This window comes from Schistocerca americana, unplaced genomic scaffold (genome assembly GCF_021461395.2).
Source record: "Schistocerca americana isolate TAMUIC-IGC-003095 unplaced genomic scaffold, iqSchAmer2.1 HiC_scaffold_777, whole genome shotgun sequence".
Classification (NCBI taxonomy): Eukaryota; Metazoa; Arthropoda; class Insecta; order Orthoptera; family Acrididae; genus Schistocerca; species Schistocerca americana.
This window is the reverse complement of record NW_025726541.1, coordinates 22501-27500: the sequence shown is the minus strand read 5'-3', so window position 1 is coordinate 27500 and position 5000 is coordinate 22501. Positions and strand designations below refer to the sequence as shown.

The 5000-nt window shown below is 51.3% G+C and overlaps 1 non-coding gene across 1 annotated transcript in view; it reads left to right on the top strand.

The window, feature by feature from the left end:
* The first annotated feature begins 4113 nt into the window (after positions 1-4113).
* The window catches only part of LOC124590897, a 1910-nt gene continuing 1023 nt past the window's right edge, over positions 4114-5000 (top strand). Inside the window, exon 1 of the ribosomal RNA XR_006976803.1 lies at positions 4114-5000. This exon is cut by the window's right edge and continues 1023 nt beyond it. This is a non-coding gene — a ribosomal RNA (small subunit ribosomal RNA).

The following is a 5000-nucleotide window of genomic DNA, read 5'->3' as shown; positions in this document are numbered from 1 at the left end:
AACCTATATCGTACCGTAACCTAACCTATATCGTACCGTAACCTAACCTATGTCGTACCGTAACCTAACCTATGTCGTACCGTAACCTAACCTATGTCGTACCGTAACCTAACCTATGTCGTACCGTAACCTAACCTATGTCGTACCGTAACCTAACCTATGTCGTACCGTAACCTAACCTATGTCGTACCGTAACCTAACCTATGTCGTACCGTAACCTAACCTATGTCGTACCGTAACCTAACCTATGTCGTACCGTAACCTAACCTATGTCGTACCGTAACCTAACCTATGTCGTACCGTAACCTAACCTATGTCGTACCTTAACCTAACCTATGTCGTACCTTAACCTACCCTATGTCGTACCTTAACCTAACCTATGTCGTACCTTAACCTAACCTATGTCGTACCTTAACCTAACCTATGTCGTACCTTAACCTAACCTATGTCGTACCTTAACCTAACCTATGTCGTACCTTAACCTAACCTATGTCGTACCTTAACCTAACCTATGTCGTACCTTAACCTAACCTATGTCGTACCTTAACCTAACCTATGTCGTACCTTAACCTAACCTATGTCGTACCTTAACCTAACCTATGTCGTACCTTAACCTAACCTATGTCGTACCTTAACCTAACCTATGTCGTACCTTAACCTAACCTATGTCGTACCTTAACCTAACCTATGTCGTACCTTAACCTAACCTATGTCGTACCTTAACCTAACCTATGTCGTACCTTAACCTAACCTATGTCGTACCTTAACCTAACCTATGTCGTACCTTAACCTAACCTATGTCGTACCTTAACCTAACCTATGTCGTACCTTAACCTAACCTATGTCGTACCTTAACCTAACCTATGTCGTACCTTAACCTAACCTATGTCGTACCTTAACCTAACCTATGTCGTACCTTAACCTAACCTATGTCGTACCTTAACCTAACCTATGTCGTACCTTAACCTAACCTATGTCGTACCTTAACCTAACCTATGTCGTACCTTAACCTAACCTATGTCGTACCTTAACCTAACCTATGTCGTACCTTAACCTAACCTATGTCGTACCTTAACCTAACCTATGTCGTACCTTAACCTAACCTATGTCGTACCTTAACCTAACCTATGTCGTACCTTAACCTAACCTATGTCGTACCTTAACCTAACCTATGTCGTACCTTAACCTAACCTATGTCGTACCTTAACCTAACCTATGTCGTACCTTAACCTAACCTATGTCGTACCTTAACCTAACCTGTATTGCGCCTTAACCTAACCTGTATTGCGCCTTAACGTAACCTGTATTGCGCCTTAACGTAACCTGTATTGCGCCTTAACGTAACCTGTATTGCGCCTTAACGTAACCTGTATTGCGCCTTAACGTAACCTGTATTGCGCCTTAACGTAACCTGTATTGCGCCTTAACGTAACCTGTATTGCGCCTTAACGTAACCTGTATTGCGCCTTAACGTAACCTGTATTGCGCCTTAACGTAACCTGTATTGCGCCTTAACGTAACCTGTATTGCGCCTTAACGTAACCTGTATTGCGCCTTAACGTAACCTGTATTGCGCCTTAACGTAACCTGTATTGCGCCTTAACGTAACCTGTATTGCGCCTTAACGTAACCTGTATTGCGCCTTAACGTAACCTGTATTGCGCCTTAACGTAACCTGTATTGCGCCTTAACGTAACCTGTATTGCGCCTTAACGTAACCTGTATTGCGCCTTAACGTAACCTGTATTGCGCCTTAACGTAACCTGTATTGCGCCTTAACGTAACCTGCATTGCGCCTTAACGTAACCTGCATTGCGCCTTAACGTAACCTGTATTGCGCCTTAACGTAACCTGCATTGCGCCTTAACGTAACCTGCATTGCGCCTTAACGTAACCTGTATTGCGCCTTAACGTAACCTGTATTGCGCCTTAACGTAACCTGTATTGCGCCTTAACGTAACCTGTATTGCGCCTTAACGTAACCTGTATTGCGCCTTAACGTAACCTGTATTGCGCCTTAACGTAACCTGTATTGCGCCTTAACGTAACCTGTATTGCGCCTTAACGTAACCGATATTGCGCCTTAACGTAACCTATATTGCGCCGTAACGTAACCTATATTGCGCCGTAACGTAACCCACATTGCCCCTTAACGTAACCTATATTGCGCCGTAACGTAACCTATATTGCGCCGTAACGTAACCCACATTGCCCCTTAACGTAACCTACATTGCCCCTTAACGTAACCCACATTGCCCCTTAACGTAACCCAACACACGTTGGGCCTTAACCCAACACACGTTGGGCCTTAACCCAACACACGTTGGGCCTTAACCCAACACACGTTGGGCCTTAACCCAACACACGTTGGGCCTTAACCCAACACACGTTGGGCCTTAACCTGCTCTGTAATTGTCATACGACGCGTTAAATTAGTGTAGTGTTGCCTAACTGCAACCCCCGCAATATAGTTTGCTACTCGCACTGCCCGGTCCCCAGTGTATCGCTTCATGTTAAACACCTTGCAGCTATACACTGTAATGTGGATGGCAGCAGGACGTACATGCTCAATGCCCTTTGCAGTTGTTCATTGGCATTTGCAGTTGTTCATTGGCATTCGCATGGCGAAGCACTTAGCCTACGCTGTGGTACGGCCTGTGTCAACTGTCCGCTGATGTTGTACGTCCAAATCACACACTGTACTGCACATTGGTCCTCATGTACTGAATGATACATCGTGGTACATGTGACCGTACAACGACTGCGCCAACAACGGCGAACCATGCGGTCCAAATGTTGTGCACTCAGCTACGTGTCGTCTCCCTATAAGAGCTGGATTGCAGTGTGGTATGCCCTGGATGGCGATCAGCATGAGCCGTCTGTTGATGTAGTGGCGCGTGTTGTCAGACGTAGTCGTCTCTTCTCACACACCGTGATAGCACGGTGCACTGCGTTCCACATCTGCGACATGCGACAGAGGCCGGTTGACAGTCGTTCGCGCAATGGACATCGCATACGTACGGGGGCCACCTTCCACGTGTTCGCTAAGCGTGGACATGTTGTTGCGTGTATGTGGGCAGACAGTGTGTCGTGACACCTGACACAGGCATGCAACAATCGTTGAATTTGCAAATGGCGATGGACGCCTACGTTTGCTGGTGACGTTACGCAAATGAACAACTGGTAAACCGTTGTGGTGCGGTTGTTCTCGCTAGGGGTGAATCAGTGATGGCGACGATCGGTTGAGCTACCAACCGGTTGTTGCAGCGATACCCACCATGCCCACGAACGTGAATGGCATGTGGGTGTGAAGCGATACGCGGCGGTGGCTGGGTGGGACCGTCCCCGGCCGGTGAGGGGGGGCCTCCCGGCGTGTTGGCCGTGCGGTGCGTGGGCGCACGCGCTACAGCCGGCTGGTGGGGGCGGCCAGTGGCAGGCGCGCCGGCCGACGGAGGCGGCAGGCGGCGCAGCTGCGCGCCGGCGCACCCTGCACGCGGCGCCGTGCGGCCAAAGTAGGTCCTCGCGGGCCCGGTGCGAAGCGCGGTGGACATCTGCAGTGTGCTGGTCCGATTGAGGACTGTGTGCGCTGAGGATGCGCCGCCGCCCGGCGCTCGGCGCCGCGACGCCGTCTGCTGCTCGGTCGCCTCTGCGGTTCTCGCAGGTGGTTTGTATCGCAGCTGTGCGGACGTGTTGGCGCGTGCGCTGTGCTGGGAGAGTTCGCTTCGGCACCCAAGTGGGGCTTTTGTCCTTCTGTGGCGCTGGCGTTGGAGCTGCCGGTCACCGTAGGTGGCGCGTGTTGTCTCCCGCCGGCAATGCCACGACAGCACGCTCCCGGGCCTCTGTCGGCAGCGGCAAGCTCAGTTGGGAGCACGGGTGGTCGCACCTAAAGCGTCTACTCGCCAAACTCCGGGCGATTGCGCCTCTCTCGAACCCGACCAAGTACTTAGGACGGCGCTGCGCGCCGCCGGGACCTGAGAGGGTTTCGAGGTGTATGGTGCAGGGGAGCTCAGCCTCCTCCTGTTTGCAGAATAATTGAGCGGACGCTTGCGTGTTCGCGCGGGCCCCCGGGACACACTCCCGGGCGGCCGGCTGCTCAGCTCTAGTTGACGCAGCTCCCTGGTTGATCCTGCCAGTAGTCATATGCTTGTCTCAAAGATTAAGCCATGCATGTCTCAGTACAAGCCGCATTAAGGTGAAACCGCGAATGGCTCATTAAATCAGTTATGGTTCCTTAGATCGTACCCACGTTACTTGGATAACTGTGGTAATTCTAGAGCTAATACATGCAAACAGAGTCCCGACCAGAGATGGAAGGGACGCTTTTATTAGATCAAAACCAATCGGTCGGCTCGTCCGGTCCGTTTGCCTTGGTGACTCTGAATAACTTTGGGCTGATCGCACGGTCCTCGTACCGGCAACGCATCTTTCAAATGTCTGCCTTATCAACTGTCGATGGTAGGTTCTGCGCCTACCATGGTTGTAACGGGTAACGGGGAATCAGGGTTCGATTCCGGAGAGGGAGCCTGAGAAACGGCTACCACATCCAAGGAAGGCAGCAGGCGCGCAAATTACCCACTCCCGGCACGGGGAGGTAGTGACGAAAAATAACGATACGGGACTCATCCGAGGCCCCGTAATCGGAATGAGTACACTTTAAATCCTTTAACGAGTATCTATTGGAGGGCAAGTCTGGTGCCAGCAGCCGCGGTAATTCCAGCTCCAATAGCGTATATTAAAGTTGTTGCGGTTAAAAAGCTCGTAGTTGGATTTGTGTCCCACGCTGTTGGTTCACCGCCCGTCGGTGTTTAACTGGCATGTATCGTGGGACGTCCTGCCGGTGGGGCGAGCTGAAGGCGTGCGACGCGCCTCGTGCGTGCTCGTGCGTCCCGAGGCGGACCCCGTTGCAATCCTACCAGGGTGCTCTTGAGTGAGTGTCTCGGTGGGCCGGCACGTTTACTTTGAACAAATTAGAGTGCTTAAAGCAGGCAAGCCCGCCTGAA